Genomic DNA, 17,453 nt, shown 5'->3' on the forward strand with positions numbered 1-17,453 from the left:
ACTCACACCTTCGGCTTGTCCGGGAGAGGTGTTACTCAGCCCTGGGCTCTCCCGCCAGGCCTCCCTCCCCTGCCCTCCTCTGCCCTCCCCAGCCCAGGGTCGTCCTGAGTTGTACACGTAGCACACAGGCCTCCATCCCCTCCCCAACCGGGATCCCAGACTTTTCCCTTGAATTCCTTGTTTTGGGGTCCCGTTCTTTCAATGATTGGGAGAAGCTAAGACAGATCACCCCTTCCTAACGGAATCCTGGTTTGTAGGGCTCATCTAAATGCTTAAATGATTACGGCCGGTACTGCGGGACCCAGAGACCTGATTTCAATTGCATAGACAATACACCCAATCTTTCTTCGCTACTGGAGCTGCCAAATGGGAGAGGGCAGTGTTCAAATCAAAGGGCACTTCTGTTGAGCCCCTACTGTGTCCAATGTTTTGGGCTAAGGGTGACAGTGGAGAAAATAATTCATCATCTTTGCTTCAAAAGGACACTGGTAGGGAGGAGATTCCAGGTTGGGTGAGATGGACCACACTTCTGGCAGCCCGAAGGGAATTTAATTTCCTGTTGACTGCTCGGAAGTTGTGTTCTCTGGAAGTCTACTTAAAACATTTGCTTTAAAGGGAATGATTTTAAACCTTGGCTGTATATTAGAATCCCAGCCACTGCGTCCAGAATCTCTGCGCCGAGGCCCCGGGATCGCTATGCAATTGTGATTGCCAGCTAAGATCTTTTAAAGGATTCTGATTCGTGGAGAAAAAAACTCCCTTAGAAAGTTTTAGCTGTGATAGTGATAAGAGTTCTCTACAAGAGGTCTGCAGACCTATCTTTGAAGAATTGATGCTCCTTAGAGGTGACAATTTGTTGTTCTTATGACACATTATTTCTTTAAAGATAGAACATCACGCACGTTAATTTGGGACAGGTTTTTGCTTTTGTTTTTGCTTGTTTTGTATGTATGTATGTCAGCAGTGGTCATGTCTGGATTCTGGGAGGCTTTTTGCTCACCCAAGGTTATTAAGATTTGGGGAATTACTTATCCAGCCTATTTTATGACTATGTTACCAGTGAAATAAGATGAATTGCCTGGAGGCTTGCTTACTGTAAGTCCTGATCTCCAGTTACTTTATAACACTTGCTGTGGTATGTGTTTTATTGGCAATGACTCTGTAGATTACATACATTTGTTTAATAATTACTAAATAATAGAAATTACAACGTATGTGTACGGATTTGTCAAGATAGGGAGCTTGTTTTAATTTTTAAAATTATTTTTTTTTAGAGAGATTAAATATGAGAGCTATCAGAGGAGAGGGGCAGAGAGAGAGAGAGAGAGAGAGAGAGAGAGAATGTGTGTGTGTGTGTGTGTGTGTATGAGCCGAGAAGAGGCAAAGAGACGGGGAGAGAGAATCCCAAGCAGGCTCCGCACTGAGTGCAGAGCCGAGCTCTATCCCACCAACCGTGAGATCATGACCAGAGCGGAAAACAAGAGTTGGATGCTCAACCGACTGAGCTTCCCAGGTGCCCGAGAGAGTTTGATTTTTTGGTGAGGCAAAGCACAAACTTATTCAGACTACAAATAAAACAAGTCAGTGTTAGTCGTGACATCAACTGCTACAATATGAAATGTCAGCCCAGCTTTATTTTAATATTCTAAGTAAGAAGGAAGGAGATTTTTATGGGTAATGAAAAAAGAGATCCCCAAATGGGAGAAATTCCTGTAAACTTGGCATGGATATCAGCCATCCTGACAATGGAGACCAGTTCTTGTGTCCAGGAAACCTCCTCCTAAGTGGGGACTGCATTTTCAACAGCAGGCCTGCCAGTTTAGAGAGTTTGTAATGCTCAGCCTTCAGGGAATGTATTGCACTTAGAAACCTATTTCCCATGGAGAGAGTCCTATTTGTTTTATGAACATAATCTCCCCCTGAGAAAATAGCTCAGATATTGTATCATGGCAGTCCATAAGAACATAGGTTTATTTCCCAAGGAGATTAGATGGTAGAAGGTAAAGAACCTTGAACTTGAGTGGATGTGGGTCTTTAGTGTCTTACTAATGTGAACTTGAGTGAGCACTTAATGTCTTTAAGCCTCAATCTCTCATTATAAAATGGAATAATAATGGCTGTTAAAGTATGCTATTATTAATCAGAAAAGTTCTGACATTAAATTATAATTGGAAATGAAATGGAGGGGTAGAACAAAGTCTTGCTCACTCCCGATTAGCCGCCATTGCTTTGGGCGAGTCAACTGTGAACAGCCAGCTCCTGATGCCTTTCACTTCAGCTTATTAGACCTGACCCTACCTCCATTAAGTTCTGGAGGCATATTTGCTCAGAGCATTTATAAGCCCTTGCGTAAAAGGGTGAGGTTGGGAAAATGGAAGGCTGGAAGTTTCTCTCAACTGAGACTTGAAATCTAGGGAATTTAGGATTCTTGATGTTTGTCAGAAGGTACTGCACAGCCTGGCCATGCCCTCTTTATAATAATACAGGAGGCCAGACTCCTTAACAAGAGAGCAGCAGAATCTTCCTTGGGTACTGCTCTTGATTTTATAGGTGTTGTGTTGATGGGAGTGGCTGGAGAAGTTAGGCTTATAAAACCCCTGCGAAAGCTTCTTTCAGCTGGGGTAGAATTTGGTCTTGTCTGTCATTTCTGGTTTATTGGGTTCTGAATGTAAATAAGATTCTCCCGAGTGAACAATCTGTAAATTTTTAAAAGTTGCCCCGGGACTCCAACATAAGTTCCGCTGTCCTGGTAGTGGTAAGCACAGGTGCTCTCTATAGCACAACTTATTTTGAGGAGCAGTTTAAATAATAGAAGTGAAAGTATTATAATCTATAACTACACAGATATAAGCAGATGGTATTATTTACAGGTGTTTGTATTAATAGTTAACATGGTATGACATAACAAGTTGTCTTTGTTTCCTCATCTGTAAAAGGGGAATAATACTTCTTCATAGGGGTGTTGTAGAAAGTAGGATAATATTTGTAAATGCACATAGCATGGTGTCTGCAGACACCGTAGCACTCAATAGTTATCAGCTATTATTGGTTAGATGGATTCTAGGGTTAAATAAGAAATAGGCCTCAGACAGGTGATTACTCTTAAAGCTACATGTGATATAGATGTATGCATCGCGTTTGTGTGTGTAATAAAGTGTATTTGTATATTTTCTATTAGTCTCCCTCCCAATTATGCAGAGTAAAATGGTATGTTGATGGATTAAGGATGGTTAACAAGCATTTGGCTGATAAATAAAATTTCTAATGCTTCCTAATATCGATGCTCTTTGTTGCTTAGGTAAGAGCCAGCAGAAAAGATGAGAACTGTTGAGGAAAGTTGTCTGCTGAAAAGAAAATGCTAAGCTGTTTCCACATCTTCAGCTGCCTTTTATCAAGATTTTTAAGCCCCTGTCTGAAGCAGTCTGTTACAGTCAGAGCATGCAGGCCAGGGGCAAGTGAAACCTTGTATTCCCAAAGGGCACTAAACACACAAGTCAGCAAACTGTGGAATTGAACACAGGCAGGGGAAATTTGGATTCGGTTAGTTTCTTTTGCCCTCTCTCTCTCATAGTTTTATATATGAAATTCACTGAATGTCAGCTGGTGGTTGGATACATTTGAAGGACGTGTAGAATTTGGAGGCTTAGGAGCAGAGGCTCCAAGGGCCAGCCAGAATGAGACTTCAAATTATGACTTCACAACTTACATGCTGTGATCTTGCCCAAGTTATTTAACCTTTCTCAGCCCCAGTGTCCTCTTCTGTGAAATGGAAATAACAGTAGTACCTTCCACCATGCATCAAAATACCTGGCATAGTGCTGGCACAGAGTAAATGCTTAATAAAGTTAACTGTACTTAATGATGCAGATCAAAACCTCCAAGATTTGTTGGTTTGGATTGCACATCTACTTGTTAGGTTATTACATTTTGATACTCCTATTATATAAGCAGTCATGTTATAGCAACGTATAATGTTAAGGAAAAAAAAAATTTACGGGGCGCTCGGGTGGCTCAGTCGGCTAAGCATCTGACTTTGGCTCAGGTCATGATCATCATAGAGCATTCTAAGGTCATTTTCACTTTTAAATGCTACAGTTCTCTGTCCGAGTGTAGCCACTAGCCATTGTGGCTATCAGTCACTTGAAATGTGGCTAGTTTGAAATTAGGTGTGCTTTAAGTGTAAGGTGCAAACTAAACTTCAGAGAGTTGGAAGAAAATGAAGAGTAACAATTTCATATTGGTCACATGTAGAAATGACAACATATTGGGTTAAATAAAATATGTTAATTATACTTATTAATAAATGATAATTATTAATTATATTAATTTTCCTGTTTTTACTTTTTAAAATATGGTTACTAGAAACCTTAAAATTACATATATGGGGGGGCGTCTGACTGGCTCAGTCGGTTATGTGTCTAACTCTTGATTTCGGCTCAGGTCACGATCTCAGGGTTCATGAGTTTGAGCCCTACTTGGGCTCTGTGCTGACAGCGTGGAGCCTGTTTGGGATTTTGTCTCTCCCTCTCTCTCCCCCTCCTCCACTTGCATGTGTGCTCTCTCTCTCTCTCAAATAAACATTTAAAAAATTTACAAATATGACTGGCATTTGTGGTTCACGTGATATTTCTATTGAACACTGCTTTGCTTGGGAGCAAAATAATCAACTAGTTACACACAAGTGTGCTACATAGTTTGTTCATTTATATTTAGGAAATGACTTGTCACAAAGTGAGGATCAGTTACCTTATAGTGCTTTCCGTTGCTTCCAGTTTTCTGACTTGATTCTCAGGGACCTGGAGACATGGTGCAGTACTTCCTGAGCAGTGTTTCTTGCTTAGGAATGTCCTTTCCCTGCTGGTTTGACATTGAACACATTTGTGAACCTTTCGAAGGTAAGGAAGACTCAAGATTTGATCCCCTAGAATAAATCCTTATAAGTTAAGTCAAGAACTGATGAAGAGCTGGAGGAAGGAAGAATATCTTTTATTTTTTTAATGTTGATTATTTTCATTTAAATGTGAATGGATTTTATTTATTTATTTATTTAAAATTTTTTTTTAACGTTTTATTTATTTTTGAGACAGAGAGAGACAGAGCATGAACGGGGGAGGGGCAGAGAGAGAGGGAGACACAGAATCGGAAGCAGGCTCCAGGCTCTGAGACATCAGCCCAGAGCCCGACGCGGGGCTCGAACTCACGGACCGCGAGATCGTGACCTGAGCTGAAGTCGGCCGCTTAACCGACTGAGCCACCCAGGCGCCCCTAAATGTGAATGGATTTTAAAAACCATCATTTGCTGCCTTTTAACACCTGAAATAAAAATATACTTAGCAGAAGAATTTAGTGTTAAGTGTATTTTTTTCCTTAGAACACAAATAGGTTGAAAATGAAAGGATGGAAAAAGATATGCTATCCAAAAGAGAGCCAAAATGGCTATACTGCTATCAGACAAAATAGATTTTAAAATAAAATTATCAAAGACGAAGAAGGATATTTTATTAGGACAAAAGGGTCAATCAATCAGGTAGACACAAAAATCATAAACGCGTGTATCCATCAACAGAGCCCCAAAATACATGAAGCAAAACTTGACAGAATTGAAGGGAAAAGTTCAGCAAAATAGTTGAAGACTTCTATCTGCGCTCTTAATGAATAGAACCACTAGGCAGGAGACAAACAACAAATAGAAGATGTGGAGAACACTATACACCATCTAAACCTAACAGACATCCATAGGACACTACATCCAACAGCAGCAGAATACACATTTTTCTCAAGTGCACAGGGAACATTCTCCAGAAGAGATCACATGTTGGGCCATAGAACAAGTCTCAATAGGTTTAAAAAGACTCAAATCATATAAAATATCTTCTCTGTCCTCAGCAAAATGAAATTAGAAATCAAGAACAGAAGGAGATTTGAGAAATTCACAAATAAGTGGGAATTACCCGCATCCTTCTAAATAACAAATGGGTTGAAGAAGAAATCACAAGAAAAATTAGGAAACACTCTGAGATGAAAGAAAACAGAAACACAAGAGACCAAAACTTATGGGATGCAGTGAAAGCAGTGCTCTTGGGAAACTTTAGAGTTGTAAACATCTTTGGTAAAAAAGAAGAGAGCTCAAATCAATAGTCTCGCCTAGTTTCTTAGAAACTAGAGGAAGAGCAAACTAAACCCAAAGCAAGCAGAAGAGACAATAAAAACAAGAAAGGAAATAAGTGAAATTGAGAATTAAAAAATCAACAGGGGGGGGGGGGAAGTTGTTTCTTTGAAAAGATCAACAAAATTGACAAATCTCTGGCTAGACCCAGAAAAAAAGAAGACTCAAATTACTAAAATTAAAAATAAAAGACAGACCATCACTACCAAACTTTCAGGAATAAAAAGAATTAAAAGGAAAAACTGAACAATTGTATGCTGACAAATTAGATAACCTGGATTCAACAGAAAATCCTAGAAAGTCACAACTGCTGAACTGAATCCAAAAAGAAATAGAAAATCTGGATAGGCCTATATATAGCAATGAAAGGGATTGAATTAGTAATAAAAAAATTTCCCACAAAATTCTAAGAAAAGATATGGCCTTACTGGTGAATTCTACCAAACATTTAAAGAAGAATTAACACCTGTCCTTTCTAAACTCTTCCAAAAAATAGAAGCAGAGTGAACACTCACTCTATGAGGCCAGTTTTAACTTGATACCAAAACCAGATACCACAAGGAAAATGCCTACCAATATAAATATGGATGCAAAAATTATCAACAAAATCCTAGCAAACTGAATTCAGCAACATGTAAAAAGGATTATATATCATGACTAGGTGGGACTTTTCCCAGGAATGCAAAGTTGGTATAACATAAGAAAATCGATCAATGTGATGCACCAGATTAATGGAATAAAGTATAAAGACCACATAATTATCTCAATTGATGCAGAATAAGCCTTTGACAAAATCCAACACCCTTTCATGATAAAAACACTCAACAAACTGAACAAATTGATTGCCACTTAAGAAAAACCCACAGCTAATATCATACTTACTGGGGGAAAACTGAATGCCTTCTTCCTGAGATCAAGAACAAGACAAGAATGCCCATTCTCACCATTTCTATTCAATATTGTACTGGAGAGTCACAGATGGCATGAACTTGTATAGAGAAAATCCTGATGAATCCACAAAAATGTTGTTAGAAAAATAAATGCATTCCGTAAGGTTACAGGATATAAGGCCAATACACAAAAATCATGCACTTATACGCTAGCCATGAACAATCAAAAAATGAAATTAAGAAAATCTCATTTATGATGGCATCAAAAAATATAAAATAGAACAAATTTAACAAACCTATAAGACTTCTACACCGAAAATTATAAAACATGGCTAAAGAAATTTAGAAAGATCTAAATAAATGGAAAGACATTTTACGTGCATGGATTGGAAGACTTAAAATTAAGATGGCTATACTCCCCAGATTGATCTACAGATTTAAGCAATACCTATTAACATTTTAACCACTTTTTTCTTCAGAAAAAGCTGGTCCTAAAATGGATATGAATTGCAAGAGACTACCAATAGCCAAAATAATTTCAAACCCAGCAAAAATTGAAAGATTCACACCTTGATTTTAAAGCTTACTTTAAAGCTACACTGTGATGCTGGCCTAAGGATAGACCTTTATAAAGATCAGTGAAATTGGATGGGGAATTCAGAAATAAACCTTATATTTGTGGTCAGTTGATTTTTGACAAGGGTGCTATGATGGTTAATTTTATTTTTCAACGTGGCTTGGCTATGGTGCCCAGTTGTTTGGTCAAACACTAGTCTAGACGTTTCTGTGAAGGCGTTTGTAGATGTGATTAACATGTATAGTCTGTTGACTCTAAGTAAAGTAGATTACCCTCCATACTGTGGGTAGGTCTCATCTAACCAATGGAAGGCCTTCATAGCAAAGACAGGTTTCCAGAGGAAGAAGCAATTCGGATCTGGCTTAAGACAGATGGCAACACAGAAACACATACTGGCTTCCTCTGCAAATTTCAGACTCCATACTGCAAAATCAACTCATGCCTAAATTTCCACTTGTTGCCCTGCCCTAAGGATTTCAGACATGCCAGCCCCCACAATCACATGAGCTAATTCCTTAAAATAGATCTCTTTTTGGGGATCCTACTGATTCTATTTCTTTGGAGAATCCTGACAAATATAGGTGCTAAGGCCATTCATGTGAAAGAATAATCTTTTCAACAAGTGTTGTGGTACAACTGGATATCCACATGCAAAAGAATGAAGCTGATCTGCTACCTCATACCATATGCAAACCTCAACATAGGGCGTAGACCTAAATGTAGGAGCAAAACTGTAAAATCCTTAGAAGAAAATGTAAGATAAGACTTCATGGCCTTTGATTAGACAATGGTTTCTTAGTTATGGCACTGAAATTACAAAAGACAAAAATAAGAGAAGTTAAATTGGACTTCATCAAAATTAAAAATTTTTGTGCTTCAAAGGAAACCATCAAGAATGTGAAAAGACACCCCATAGAATGGAAGAAAATATTTGCAGATCATACATCTGATAAGGGACTTGTATCCAGATTACATAAAGAACCATTGCACTCAATAACAACAACAACAAAAAAACCCACCCAATTAAAAAATAGGCAAAACAGACATTCAAATAGACCTTCCCCCACAGAAGATACATGAATGCAAATGACTAATAAGTACATTGAAAGATGTTCGATGTCATTAGTCATTAGGGAGATATAAATTAAACCCCAACCCCCCCCCCCCCAAAAAAAAGGGGGTATACTGCTAGTATGGCTACAATAAAAAAGACAATAGCAAGTGTTGATGAGGGTGTGGAAAAACTGGGCCCCTCATATGGGAACCCTCCTGCATTGCTGATGGAAATTTAAAATGGTGCGGTCAATTTGACAGTTTGGAAGTTCTTCAGAAGTAACACATAAAGTTACTATATGAGTCAGCATTTGTGCTCGAGAGAAATGGAAACATATGTCTACACAAAAACTTGTACATGAATGTTCATAGCAGCATTATTCATAATAGCCAAAATGTGGAAACAATCCAAAATATCCATAACTGATGAATAGATACACAAAATGTGGTATATCACCTTTGGCAATAAAAAGAAACAATACTGGTACATATTGCAACATGGATGAACCTTAAAAATATGATGCTAAGTGAGAGAAGCCAGACACAAAAAGTCATGTATTTTTTGGTTCCATTTATGTGAAATGTCCAGGAGCAGCAAATCCATAGACACAGAAAGTAGATTCGTAGTTGTCAGGGGCCTGGAGGAGAGGGGAAGGAAGGTGGAATGACTGCTAATGGGTATGGAGTTCCTTTTTGGCGGGGTGAAATGTTCTGGAATGTGATAGCAGTGACGGATGACTAACTCTGTGAATATACTAAAGAATTGTACATTTAAAAAGTGTGAGCTTTATGGTATGTGAATTATATCTCAATAAAGGTGTGATTTTAAAAAATGCTTTTCCTTAGCTATCTGAAGGAAATTGATCAGGACCTCAATTACTATTTTTTTCTATTTCACACTATTTTTAACTCAATTCAGAGTACATAGATGATAGCATTCATAACCTTGAAACCTTCTGAGCATTCCTAAACCATTATTTTGGAGGAAAAGGACTGGGGAGATACAGATATGATTCAGTCTATATATTTTCCTCTCCATATATTTGCTATTTATAGTAATTATCTCATAGTTTGGATACTATGACACGCAAATTTTACCTCATGCATTATGATGACGTTCATAGTGGAATGTCAATTGTGATATCAATGTACAGCTCAAATTTGCATCTACTTGCAACAGATTTTTAGCTGTAATTAATGAGGTAGAAACAAAAAGGACCTCGTAATACAGTTCATACTCTTCAATTCCACCCATGCTATGTGTTTATCACTTTATGCCTCACTTTACTGTATTAGCATTTGTTTTTAACATTTACTTATTCACTTATTTAGCAAATATTTATTGGGCATCTTCTCTGCAGTGGGCACTGATTGTGAGATTCAGAGGTGAGTAGGACTGGGTTCCTACCTGCATGGAGGTTATCTTTTGGGAGAAGTCAGACAATCAACAAATCAACTGCGTAGATTAGAACATTCTATAGTGACCAGTGAAAGGAAGATAATGGGATCAAGGTGTGGAGTTGGGTGCTACTTCGGTGAAACAGTCTTTTGAGGGAGATATCTGAGCTGAGACTTGAAATTTGAGCCAAGGTGAAGAAAGTAATGGGAGAAATTCCTATTTCCACCAGAGGAAACAGCAAGTGCAAAAGCCCCCAGGCGAAACTGGTCTGGTGTATTCCAGTGAGGAAAGAAGGGTACAGCCAGAGAAGGGTAAGCCTTGAAGGGAGGGCTGAGAAGCAAGTTGCGGGGGGGGGGGGGGGGGGGCACATCACCTGGGGCATTGTATAACTTATTCTAAGCAAAACGGGTTAAGTAAAGGGTATGACCGTTTTTCACAGATCATTGAACATTTAAACAGTTATAAAAGGTCATTTTGCTGCAATATAGGAAATAGTAGGAGGGAGTGAGGAAGCTGGGGAAGCATGAGGAGGTCACGATAGTACTCCAAGCAGGAGAATAATGTGGCCTGGAGTATGGCGATCAACGGTGTCCAAAGTGGTCTGGTTTAGATGTTTTTCTTTTGGAAATGGAGCAGGACGTAGGGTGCAGAGGCAGATCCAAGTTAAAAACAACTGAAACTTGACACAATCTGAGGGCCCTCTGTAAGACAAATTAAAAAATTGAACATAAAGTGAGGTTTCTTGGAGGGGCTCTGTGCGAGTGAATGGGCTATAAGCTCAAGCTTCATGAGCTCCATGGTGAATCCTCCTCTGGTCAATTGGAGTAAATTGGAGACGTCGAGAATGCTTAGGATTTGGGTCTGAGCAATGGTAATGCCACTAAAAGGAGGATGGGTTTGGGAGAAGGTGTGGCAAGAAGAAATCAAGAGGGGAATTTCAGTCATAGTCAGTTTGAGATGCCTAGTAGACATCCAAGTGGTGATGTCCAGTAAGCAGTTGGACAGGGGAGCCTGGAGCTCAGAAAGAGCAGGGCTGGAAATACCAACTGAGTCATCACATTCATGGCATTCAAGACTGCTGAAGTGGATAACGTCGCCTGGAGAAGAGAGAAGATGGTCAAGGACTCGGCCGTGAGACATCCCAGCACTTGGGGGCCAGGCGGAGGAGGTTTATAATTCATATAATATAAAGATAATCCTAAGAGGGAACTGATGGTACTACCTACACTGAGCATTATTAGTCACCTTAAGTTCAAATTCCCTGTTGATCTCCGCTGGGCAAGGGGTTAACACCTAGGCATCCACTCATGAATGTAAAGCTAGTTGGAAGAAAAAGTGGGCACAGATGTTAAAGAAAAACTCAATCCCATAGCATTTTATTTGAAAGGGTTACTTTTTATTTGTATTTTCTTTTTCTACTCAGGAGTAGTAGTATTTATTTGGTGCTAAGGAAATACTACTTTCTCTAAATTTGCTTCAACTACTCAGCTCTCTTACAACCTAATCTACCTCTTTGCCTCTCACTTAGAAACTAGCTGTACTAACGTGGAATGAAAATAATTACTTAAAGACATTAGTTCAAACTAATACTCAGATGTCAGATGCTGTCTTCCACCTCAATAGACGCACGTATCTAGTTAACTTTCTTTATGCAGAGAGATAATAGTTACTGCCCTTTTAAAGAATGTAGAAAAGGAGTGGGGAAAAGCAGGAATGTGTTTTAAGTTCTCACTGCCATGTAAAATAAGAGTGATATTGGAACTGTGTTTTAAAACGGCTTGTTTGCCTGGATTCAGCTGTAAGTCATGTATTTTAAAACATAACTTCATATAGAAAATCTTGATACAGCACAGCTTAAAACAGGAATATTGCTTGGTAGAAGTCAAGGGAAAGAGACAGAAAGTGAAAGTGGTCCTATTTTCAAAAGGGTAGTCAGGGGAGACCTTTCAGGAGACGTAATACTGTAACATCTGAGACTGGATTGCTTCATGGAAATTAATTTTCCAAAAGAGCAAAGTTATTTCAAAGATTCATATTAAAAATGCTCAACCGGGGCACCTGGGTGGCTCAGTCGGTTGAGCGTCCGACTTCAGCTCAAGTCATGATCTCACAGCTCGTGAGTTTGAGCCCCGCGTCGGGCTCTGGTGCTGACAGCTCGGAGCCTGGAGCCTGGAGCCTGCTTTGGATTCTGTGTCTCCCTCTCTCTCTGCCCCTAACCCACTTGCGTTCTGTCTCTGTCTCTCTCAAAAATAAATAAACATTAAAAAAAAAGTTACAAAAATGCTCAACCATTCTTTATATCAGATTTTTTATTCACAATCACTGACAAAACTTGGCTCTCTTTCCATGTCTGAGTGCTAACCTTCTGTACATTATTTCATTCAATCGTTGGGTTTAAGCAATGAGGCTTCAACCGTTTTTTTTTTTTCCAAGAAAAAATGCATTGGGGTCAGGGGATCCTGGTTCCAATGGGAGCTCCACCACTAGCCAGCTATGATCCTGAACTGGGCCCTCAAGGCTTCTCTAGCCTCCACTTCCTCATCTGTAAATTGGGAGTGTTGGACTTGATCCCTAGGGTATCTTCTCAGCCCCAGCATTTGAGGGTCATTAAGTCAGTTATCATACGGCGCTGAAATAGGGTGATGACTGCAGAAGCCACTTAGGTTTGCTCCTCCTGAAATGAAATTGCTCTGGGTCTCTGAGATTTGAGGTCTTACGTCACTGCCTGCTTTTCTCAAAGTTTTTTTTTTTTTCATTTTTCCTTTCAGGCATCTGCCACTTAATGTATCTGCCAACATAAAATGATGGCCGTCTCTGCTGGTCAGCTCCTCTTATCATCTGGTTTGCTGTGTGCTTTGGAAATCAGATAACCACATGCATTAAAAAGGATATGAAATAGACACAGAGAAGAGAGTAGAGCATATTTCCTGTAGAGTACCCTGCATGAGCCTTAGGACAATTATTATTTGGCTGCCCAGGTATTTTTAATTTGGTGGTTCATAACTCTGTTCCAATGGTTTAGCTCTACTCAGATGCTAACACAATGCTGTCTCCCCCTACTAGAGTTATGGATGTTCTAACATATATACACATAAACAAGTGACAGAACGATAGAGCAAAACTGGTTAGAAAGGTCTAAATTAAACCTTATGTAATAAGGGCATTGCCAGTGACAAGTCCCCTGCATCTAGTCATTTCCTTTGTTAATTTTGGCTTTTTTATACCTATTTAGGGGATTAAGTTCTAGGAGAAACAGTTAAGTAATGTAATCCATTAGGTTAGTAGTCTTTTTACTACACAGTGGTTGATTTAGTTTTCCCACAATGAAAATAAATTATGTTTTCCCTCACTTACTTGACTAGTGATCTCTGCAAATTAAGATAAAATGTGGTCAGCCCCTGAGAGGACACCACCATAATATGTAGGGGCCTAAGGTGGGACCTCGAAAGATTTTAAACAGAACTTATTTTGAGACACTTGAGAAATTAAGAGTGAGCCCTTAGGCGCGCCTGGGTGGCTCAGTTGGTTGGGCGTCTGACTTCGGCTCAGGTCATGATCTCACAGTCCATGGGTTCGAACCCGCATCGGGCTGTGTGCTGACAGCTTGGAGCCTGGAGCCTGCTTCAGATTCTGTGTCTCCCTCTCTCTGACCCTCCCCCGTTCAGGCTCCATCTTTCTCTGTCTCAAAAATAAATAGACATTAGAAAAAAAAAAAGAGCCCTTAAAAGTCAGACTTTTAAGACTTCTTCTATAGGAAAGTAGGATAGAAAATCCTGGTGGATTGGAGTTTGGTTAGTTGGTGAACAAAAGGCGAAATGATCATGGATATCGCAATTGTAGGAAAAAGGGGGACTTTTTAGCTTTAAAGGAAATAACGCAATTAGCAGTGGCCAGAGACAGAACAAGATCTATCTGATAATTATAGTCTTACTTGGGTGCTGCAAAGATCCTGATCAGGGAAAACAGCTGTGCCCATACGTGGGTCCTGGCAAAGTTTCTCCCTGGAACCACCTAAATGAAATAAAAACTCATTTTTTTTTTCTTGTTTCAGGATGCCTATACACAGTTAGGACAATGGTCTACATTCTTTTGGTCACCTCTGCTCAAGGGGTGCTTTCTTAAGTACATGGAAGCAGTCACCAGCTAGTTTAAGACACAGTGTCAAGGAACAATGACCAGTCGTGGTATTCTCATTCTTTCATTCTTGGTTTCTGTCTAGTAAGTTCTCTCTCCTTTCCCTTCCCCATAGATACTACTGTGGGGACTCCAGAAGTTACGAGGGCTAAAAGCTCCTCCTGGATCTCACACAGAAAGACTTTCCCTCTAGAATCACCCAAATTGGTCCCTCGGTATGGATTAAGTTCTTAAAGTTTTTCATCTAAATTTGAGGTTTAGGGATTACTTACAGTAGTCAAAGCTGTTCTCGGCACTGTGGTTGCTCCAGTCGTGGGATGTTAATCCCACAGTTCCGGCCTCATGGCTCAGAGAGGTCACCATGGAGACATCTGACTGCAATTGTGACCCGCAGCAGGTAAACAGTGTCATTGCAGCTGGCCTGTTTCAATTTGCCCACCATGCCAGCTTTAGAGGCCATGTAGGCATTTAGATATTATAGGCTAACTCAACTATTCCCAAAGCCATAGAAGGAAAGGGAGCTCAGACCTTTGAGAACTCAAAACTCATGCTGTTGAGGGCTACTCAGATTGGGTATACATGTGTCATCAACTTAAGCCTTGAAACTGTGTGATTAGTTTCCTTACCTATGGATTTCGCTTCTATTCTAGTAATTAATACCGAAAAGAGAAACTGATCTCTACAATAGACAAGGATAAATTTCTAGGAAACAAAAGAAGTTCCTTATTAAATATGTTTTTTGGCATTTTTGGTTTGTACTTTAAGTTCTGACATGATATATTAACTTACCAAGTTTGGCCTAGATTGTCCTGGTTCTCTGTGACCTAGTTTTGCTACATCTAATATTCCATTATTAATTTTCATGGATAATTAATTAAAACTAAACTTTTTCATTTTTAAAATTGTTTCATAATACATGCTCAAACCCTTTAGGATGGGTCATAGTTTTATTGGTGAAATGTGAGGTCTACGCACTTTCAAGGTCTCTGTAAATCCTGAACGTTCCTCAGCTCCACTCCTTGCTTCATTGTTTTCATTTCCACCAATCATGTTGTTTGTTCTGATATTTTGGCTCATGGGCAGGGGTGATGGCAGTGAGATATCTTCATGACTTTTTATTCAAGGGTCCTACCAAGAGTCCCACACCTGAACCTTTGCAGCTTAAGAGTCAGTGATTGAATGATAATAAAGTGATTATAAGGTGTATGAAGAACACGTTAAAAGAATGAATTCCAGCGGCGCCTGGGTGGCTCAGTCGGTTGAGCATCCAACTCTCGATTTTGGCTCAGGTCATCGTCCCAGGGTCCGTTCATTTTATGGAAGGTGGTGGCTGACCTAGCCTGCCCTGGCTGGCCTTTGGGCATTATGAACCTACACCAAAGCCTGGATTCAGGGGAATATCTGTTGGTTTGTTCATTAGCAGACACAACAAGAGGAAGAAAGTTGAGTAGGAATCATCACGGTGGAGAAAGGAAGGCTAGAGAGTCAGGTGTGGAGAGGACTGTGGGCGATGTTGTGCCTTATGGCTCCGTTCGCCTTTTATTCCGCTCAAGATCCAGCCAGAGATGAGCTGTGAAAGTCTTGGGTAATCAGAAAGCTCGGTGACTTGTTTTTCCTCTCCTTTTTAAAATGTAAACTTCCTAGTGATCACTTAGATATGTTGCCCTTGTTCAGTTAACAAATTCTGATCCTCCGAACTGTTCACGTGGCCTTCACAACATTATTTGGGATGGATGATGTTAGTGAGCGATAATAGAAATGGCCTTGTGTCTTAAAAAAAGAGAAACTCCCATCCTCAGTTCTTAAGTATTCAATGAACTCATACTGTGCTCAAGTGATCAACTGTGGTGCCTTCAGCTGCCCCAGAACTGGTCATAATTTTTTACTCTTAACTCTCAAATCTTACGTCAACCCAACTCACAAGTGGGTACATACTTATTTCCTTCCTACCATCGTGAGACTTATTTTGGGGACTGTTGAGCCCACAGACTTAAAAAAAAAAACCTTAAAAATATTTTTGAAATGTTCATATTTAAATGAAGCAACATGGTAAATTATTATAGAGATGAAGGGAAAGGTCCGGAAGCAAAGTGCTGGCTTTTTCCACCCATGGCTGTACCCTTCAGGAACACGTTCACACTGAGACCCTGCTGAATTGCCTATCTTGAGATGCACGGTTTCATGTAACGTCATTTTTTACTGAAACAGCTCAGCTCTATTCTCAGCTGGGGTGGAAGACGGATCATCTCATAATGTAATTCAGACAAAAACTGGGTTTGTTTTTTCAGGCAATAATTTCAAAGTGTCACAGAAAATGAAGCACATTTGCCCACTGGCCCGTTTCTGTGTCAGTTTTTGCACCGATGTAGAGTCTGCTTTGCAGAACTCGTCACTCCAAGGGCCCTCCTGAAATGCATCTCCATGAGGCTGCACTCAGATTTCATCTCTGCAGGAAGTGGGGACCCTTTGTAGCATTTTATCTTCAGCTTCCATTCTGTAAAAATCCACCTTAAGATATGAAAATTCTTTCAAACCATAGATTCATAGAACTAGAAAGAATTAGAATAAATCAAATTCATTTGGATGCAGGTGCCAGGGTGGCTGAATTGGTTGAGCGTTTGACCCTTGATTTCAGCTCAGGTCACGATTTCAGGGTTGTGGGATGGAGCCTCACATGGGGCTCTGTGCTGAGCGTGGAGCCTGCGTGGGATTCTCCGCCCCTCTCCCCTGCTTGTGCTCTCTCTCTCTCTAATTAAAAAAAAAAATTGAAAAAATCAAATTCATTTGATTAGGACTCATATAATTTATATAATGGAGGCTTAGGTCTGAAGCAATCCAGAGATTAAGAATATACACCTAAACTTTCAAAAAGAAATTTTTCACGGGCAAAGGATCTGAACAGACATTTCTCTAAAGAAGATATATAAGTATTAGCTAATATTCCATTAGCTCATGAAAGGATGTTAGTCGCCATTAGTCATCAAAGAAATGCAAAGCAAAACCACAATGAGATACCACTTCGCTCACTAAAATGACTATCATAAAAAAAGTCATAATAGCAACATTGGTAAGGATATGGAGAAATTGGAGCCCTCGTTCACTGCTGGTAGGAATACAAAACGGTGCGGCCGATTTGGAAAACAGTCTGTTTTCCTCGAAAAGCTAAGTAAAGAGTTGCTATTTGACCCAGCAATAGCAATACCTACTTCTAGGTATATACCCTAGGAAAATAAA

The 17,453-nt window shown here is 39.7% G+C and overlaps 1 protein-coding gene across 1 annotated transcript in view; it reads right to left on the reverse strand.

Moving 5' to 3' along the window:
- Positions 1–14,096, reverse strand: part of IPO5 (importin 5) — a 55,761-nt gene extending 41,665 nt beyond the window's left edge. Inside the window, exons 1-2 of the mRNA XM_078432395.2 lie at positions 14,017–14,096; positions 4,747–4,857 (exon numbers count right to left, since the gene is read on the reverse strand). The gene's annotated coding sequence lies outside the window, so the exon portion shown is untranslated. The remainder of the gene's footprint in view (positions 1–4,746; positions 4,858–14,016) is intronic.
- Between the last annotated feature and the right edge of the window lie 3,357 nt (positions 14,097–17,453).

The sequence above is a fragment of the Panthera onca genome, chromosome A1 (genome assembly GCF_046562875.1).
Source record: "Panthera onca isolate mPanOnc1 chromosome A1, mPanOnc1 haplotype 2, whole genome shotgun sequence".
Taxonomy (NCBI): domain Eukaryota; kingdom Metazoa; phylum Chordata; class Mammalia; order Carnivora; family Felidae; genus Panthera; species Panthera onca.